The sequence below is a fragment of the Pseudophryne corroboree genome, unplaced genomic scaffold (genome assembly GCF_028390025.1).
Source record: "Pseudophryne corroboree isolate aPseCor3 unplaced genomic scaffold, aPseCor3.hap2 scaffold_507, whole genome shotgun sequence".
Classification (NCBI taxonomy): domain Eukaryota; kingdom Metazoa; phylum Chordata; class Amphibia; order Anura; family Myobatrachidae; genus Pseudophryne; species Pseudophryne corroboree.
In genome coordinates, this window is record NW_026970112.1 from 262847 (window position 1) to 269408 (window position 6562).

Genomic DNA, 6562 nt, shown 5'->3' on the forward strand with positions numbered 1-6562 from the left:
TATTGAGCTATTTGATCCTGCATAAAAATTGTGAACATTATATGAAGCTATTGGTACTTTGAAAAAAAAAGTATCAGCATTACAACGCAGCAGATCCATGCAGTTTGCAGCCACACACTACATGTATCTGCTCAGCCACAATGCTGATTATTTCTTCACAAAGTACAAGGTGAGCTCCAAACAGAATTCTCTAGCTTAGAATTATGCCAAACCTAGAAGTCGGGCCCCCCACCCTGGGATCCCCCAGAGGGAGGCCTGCACCGTCATGCGGCAGGCTTGTCCGTTTTGGAAGCAGGCTGATGGGCAGCCCAGGCTTGCTTCAGTCTGGGCTTGTCAGGTCTGGAAGCATGAGCTTGCTTTGGGTATGCCTGACCTTGGGTACGCTTTACCTTGAGGATGAAAGGGCCAAGGGAAAGTACTTTTAGCCTTCTGCGTGGTAGGAGTCATACTAGGTAGGCAAGCTGTTTTAGCAGTAGCCAGATCAGCTACAATCTTATTGAGGTCTTCTCCAAAGAGAGTGTCTCCCTTGAAAGGAAGCACCTCCAGGGTTTTCTTGGAATCCATATCCACCGACCAGGATCTCAACCAGCTGTATAAAGTATTACCTTGGAACTGGCTCTCCACTCCCCATTATCTGGTTATCATGGCTTCCTCCGCCAGTGTCCAGACTCGCTTGCTGAAGCTCGGCCACTTCTTCCTAGCAGCAGGCTCCTGGATCACTGGGCAGCAGAGGTGCTTGGGAGCCGGAAGGGGGCGGAGCAATCAGGCAGGCAGTTGCAGTGCTGCCCAGCTATCTGTGGTGTGAGAAGAAGCAGGGGCACCCCACCGCTGGCAGTGCTGCAGCTAGCGGTGGTGGCAGCGGCGAGGCTGCTGGGCTGGGTCTTTAAAAAGGTGGAAAGAAGGGTGTTACGGCATGGAATGTACAAACTGCGAGACCCTGCTGGTAGCGCCTTTGTCTATTTAGTAGGAAGGGCACGTAAAAGCCGGAGGGCAATGGAGGAAGCCCCTTTAGGGCTGGAGCCCGGCGGCAACTGACTCCGTTGTCTCTGGCAGTTCCGCCCCTGCACTAGAGGAATGGTCAAGAACATGGCAACATTTAATGCCAAAAAATGCAAAATCATACACGTCTCAAAAATACAAAGGCTAACTATAATATTAAGGGCATTATAATGGCAAGAGGAAAGCTATCTAAGTATTACTATTTCAGGTGAGCAATGTAACAAAGCAATAGGAAAGGCAAGTCAGATGCTTGTTTGCATAGGTAAAGAACCAGTAGCAGAAAAAAGTAATACAGGTTGAGTATCCCATATCCAAATATTCCGAAATACGGAATATTCCGAAATACGGACTTTTTTGAGTGAGACTGAGATAGTGAAACCTTTGTTTTTTGATGGCTCAGTGTACACAAACTTTGTTTAATACTCAAAGTTATTAAAAATATTGTATTAAATGAACTTCAGACTGTGTGTATAAGGTGTATATGACACATAAATGAATTCTGTGAATGTACACACACTTTGTTTAATGCACAAAGTTATAAAAAATATTGGCTAAAATGACCTTCAGGCTGTGTGTATATGGTATATATGAAACATAAATGCATTCTGTGCTTAGATTTAGGTCCCATCACCATAATATCTCGTTATGGTATGCAATTATTCCAAAATACAGAAAAATCCGATATCCAAAATTCCTCTGGTCCCAAGCATTTTGGATAAGGGATACTCAACCTGTAATGCCACTGTATAGGTCCTTGGTACAGCCACATTTAGAATCCTGTGTTCAGTTCCAGAAGCCATATCTCAAGCGCCTTGAGTCCTGTTGGAGAAAGAGCACTATATAAATAAATAGTATCAAAATTTGTTTCACGGCACCCCTAGGCCAAAGTTTTTTTTATTGAGAAATTCAGAAAAAAATATAAAATTAAGTAAATTGTGTTTATAGCATGTCATTCTCAGGTTCAGTTATGTTGTGAGGGAATGGTTTTGCCAATTTAATAAAGTATAAATAATTTTAATTGGTCCTGGACCACCAAACTATGCTACCAGTGCAAGAACCCCAGTTTGGAAACTACTGCCATAAAATAAACCTTTTTTGTTTTTTTTAAACTACATATAATACACCTTAGATCTCAGTTCCTAAAAGGTTTTAAACCCTTGCATACAGTAAACTACACATATTTAAAAATCCTACACCGGGCACAAGTGCTCACGGGCCAATTTCATGGCAGTCTCGGATAGGAGGGCATTGTGGATTCACCAAGGGAATGCTGATGCTGACTCCAAGAAGCCTCTTCAAGACCGCAGGAGCAGAGTCCTCTGCTTCTGCCAAATCCACTGCATGACGCTGGGGCTCTCTTGCAGGAGCCCACACCAGTGGGGGGCACCAGGGGCGGAACTACTGGCAGGGCAGGCAGTGCATTGCACTGGGGCCCCGCCGCACTCAAGGGCCCACAGCCGCCGGCATTACAATGAGTCACAATGACTCATTGTATCATGCCGCAGCCGCACACCAGCGCTCCCGTCGGGTCTGCGTCCTGCGACTCCCGCCGCCCGCCCGTCGTAACGAACAGATCAGGCCAGGGCACTACGGGCAGCAGCCGCAGCACCAGACACGCTGCCGCCTCTGTAACACACGAAGAGGGAGGAGGGTCGCTTGGAGATGAGAGGAGCAGCGGCACGGGGGGGAGGAGGAGGAGGAGGGAGGTGAAGGAAGGAGCCGCAGCAGCGCTTTGTTACTGGTGGAGGCGCTGCTGCTGCTGCCCCTCTGCTTCACTATAGGCTGTCTTCCGAGAACAGCCTATAGTGAAGCAGAGGGGCAGCAGCAGCAGCGCCTCCACCAATAACACAGCGCTGCTGCGGCTCCCTCCTCCACCTCCCTTCTCCTCCTTCTCTACTGCCCGGGAATCGTCAAGCTGCACGAGGAGCCTGAGCCAGCGGAGAGGGTAAGTATAATTCTTCTTTCTTTCTTTCTTTCTTTCTTTCTTTCTTTCTTTCTTTCTTTCTTTCGTCTCTTTCTTTCTTTGTTGGGACTGCCTGCCGCTATGTGTAAAAAGGGGGAATCTGCCTGCCGCTATGTGTAAAAAGGGGGAATCTGCCTGCCGCTATGTGTAAAAAGGGGGAATCTGCCTGCCGCTTTTTGTGTAAAAAGGGGGAATCTGCCTGCAGCTATGTGTAAAAGGGGGGAATCTGCCTGCAGCTATGTGTTAAAAGGGGGAATCTGCCTGCAGCTATGTGTAAAAAGGGGGACTGCCTGCCGCAATGTGTAAAAAGGGGGAATCTGCCTGCCGCTATGTGTAAAAAGGGGGAATCTGCCTGCAGCTATGTGTAAAAAGGGGGACTGCCTGCCGCAATGTGTAAAAAGGGGGAATCTGCCTGCCGCAATGTGTAAAAAGGGGGAAGCTGCTTGCCGCAATGTGTAAAAAGGGGGAATCTGCTTGCCGCAATGTGTAACAAGGGGGAATCTGCCTGCCGTAATGTGTAACAAGGGGGATGCTGTCTGCTGTAATGTGTAACAAGGGCACGCTGTCTGCCATAATGTGTAACAAGGGCAAGCTGTCTGCTGTAATGTGTAACAAGGGCAAGCTGTCTGCTGTAATGTGTAAAAAGTGTACGATGTCTGCCATTATGTATAACAAGGGCAGGCTGACTGCTGTTATGTGAAAAAAGTGTACGCTGTCTGCCGCTATGTTTAACAAGGGCAGGCTGTCTGCCGTTATGTGTAAAAAGTGTACGCTGTCTGCCGCTATGTTTAACAAGGGCAGGCTGTCTGCCGTTATGTGAAAAAAATGTACGCTGTCTGCCGCTATGTGTAACAAGGGCACGCTGTCTGCCGTTGTGTAAAAAAGGGGGATGCTGTCTGCCGTAATGTGTAAAAAGGGGACGCTGTCTGCTGTAATGTGTAAAAAGAGGACGCTGTCTGCTGTAATGTGTAAAAAGAGGAATCTGTCCGCCGTAAGGTGTAAAAGGGTCTCTACCTGGTGTAGTGGTGCTACTGTGCGGCGTAATTTGAATAATGGAGACTACTGTGCACCGTTTTATGAATTGGTATTATTTTGTGGCCACACCCCTTAACCACGAAGCCACGCCACTATGTTTTTTTGCGCGCGCCTACGGCGCGCACTGCCCCTGTTTTGCATGCAGGGGTGGGGCTCCAATGCCGTTTCTTGCACACACTGCTAAAATGTCTAGTTGCGGCACTGTTGCTAGGTATCCACTTCCCTGAGCAGGCCCCCCTCACCAGATCCTCTCCAGGGGTGAGGGGGTGGACTTGGATGGGATGGGATGGGGGGGGGGCCCAAGCCATTTTGTCGCACATGGGCCCACTGCTCGCTAGTTCCGCCACTGGGGGGCACGTCTAAAACTCTTCAGTCAGTTCTGGATTCATTCGGACCTGGACTCGTGGGTTTTACAAATAGTGTCCCAAGGGTACAAACTGGGGTTTCAAGAAGTTCCCCCTCACCAATTGTTCAAATCAGCCTTAGTCAGCAGGGAGAAGGTTTTTATTCAAGCCTCTTCGTGGTCCCGAAGCCGGACAGCTCAGTCAGACCAATCTTAAATCTGAAATCCCTTAATTTCTACCTAAAGAAATTCAATTTCAAGATGGAATCTCTCAGGGTAGTGATCTCCAGTCCGGGGGATAAAGGAGATTTCATGGTTTTGGTAGACATAAAGGATGCCTACTTACATGTTCCCATTTAGCCACTGCATCAAGCTACCTGAGGTTTGCAATTCAGGATTGTCATTACCAATTTCAGACGTTGCCGTTTGGTCTGTCCACGGCTCCGAGGATTTTCACCAGGGTGATGGCGGAAATGATGGTTCTCCTTCGCAAGCAAGGAGTCACAATTATCCCGTACTTGGATGATCTCCTGATAAAGGACGCGATCCCGGTACCAGTTGGTGCAAAACATCTACTCTCCCTGACAGTTCTTTAACAACATGGTTGGCTCCTAAACTTGCCAAAATCGCAGTTGGTCCTAATGACGCGGTTGTTGTTTTTGGGAGTGATACTGGACACAGAAGAGGTTTTCTTCTAGTGGAATGGCTCTGGAGATCCAGAGTCTGGTCAAACAAATTCTGAAACCAGCAAGAGTGTTAATCCATCAATGCATTCGGTTGCTGGGGAAGATGGTTGCGGCCTACGAGGCCATTCAGTTTGGCAGGCTCCATGCCAGAGTGTTCCAGTGGGACCTGTTGGACAAGTGGTCCGGATCCCACCTACACATGCACCGGAGGATAATCCTGTCTTCCAAGACCAGAATCTCACTCCATTGGTGGCTGCACAGTTCTCACCACCTAGAGGGGCGATGGTTTGGGATCCAGGACGGGATCCTAGGGACCACGGATGCAACCCTCCGAGGCTGGGGAGCAGTCACACAGGGGGAAAACATCCAAGGAAGATGGTCAAGTCAGGAAAGTTGTCTCCACATAAATGTTCTGGAGTTAAGGGCCATTTAATAACTGCAGACACAGTACGCACTGGGACGGGTGCCCAGCATCCTCTACGGAATAAGAGAAAAGGATTTACCAGTAGATATTAAAATCCTATTTTCTCTAACGTCCTAGAGGATGCTGGGGACTCCGTAAGGACCATGGGGATAGACGGGCTCCGCAGGAGACATGGGCACTTTAAGAAAGACTTTAGTTCTGGGTGTGCACTGGCTCCTCCCTCTATGCCCCTCCTCCAGACCTCAGTTTGATACTGTGCCCAGTGGAGACTGGGTGCTTTTCAGGAGCTCTCCTGAGCTTTCTGACAGAAAGTATTTTGTTAGGTTTTTAATTTTCAGGGAGCACTGCTGGCAACAGACTCCCTCATCGAGGGACTGAGGGGAGAGAAGCAGCCCTACTCTCTGAGTTGCAAGGTCCTGCTTCTTAGGCTACTGGACACCATTAGCTCCAGAGGGATTGGTACGCAGGATCTCACCCTCGCCGTCCGTCCCAGAGCCGCGCCGCCGTCCCCCTCGCAGAGCCGGAAGATAGAAGCCGGGTGAGTATGAGAAGAAAAGAAGACTTCAGAGGCTGCAGAAGACTTCATGATCTTCACTGAGGTAACGCACAGCACTGTGTGCCTTTGCTCCCATACACCTCACATACTCCGGTCACTGTAAGGGTGCAGGGCACAGGGGGGGCGCCCTGGGCAGCAATATAAACCTCTTTCGCAAAAATATAACATATATACAGCTGGGCACTGTATAAATGTATGAGCCCCCACCAATTTTACAGTTTAAGCGGGACAGAAGCCCGCCTCCGAGGGGGCGGGGCTTCTCCCTTAGCACTCACCAGCGCCTTTTTTTCTCCACAGCACCGCTGAGAGGAAGCTCCCCGGACTCTACCCTGCTTATACCACGTTAGACAAGAGGGTTGAAAAGAGGGGGGGGGCACATAATTCGCAAATTACATACAGCAGCACTACTGGGCAAACATTAAGTTACTGTTTTATTCCTGGGTTATATAGCGCTGGGGTGTGTGCTGGCATACTCCCTCTCTGTCTCTCCAAAGGGCCTTGTGGGGAAACTGTCTTCAGAAAAAGCATTCCCTGTGTGTGTGGTGTGTCGGTACAC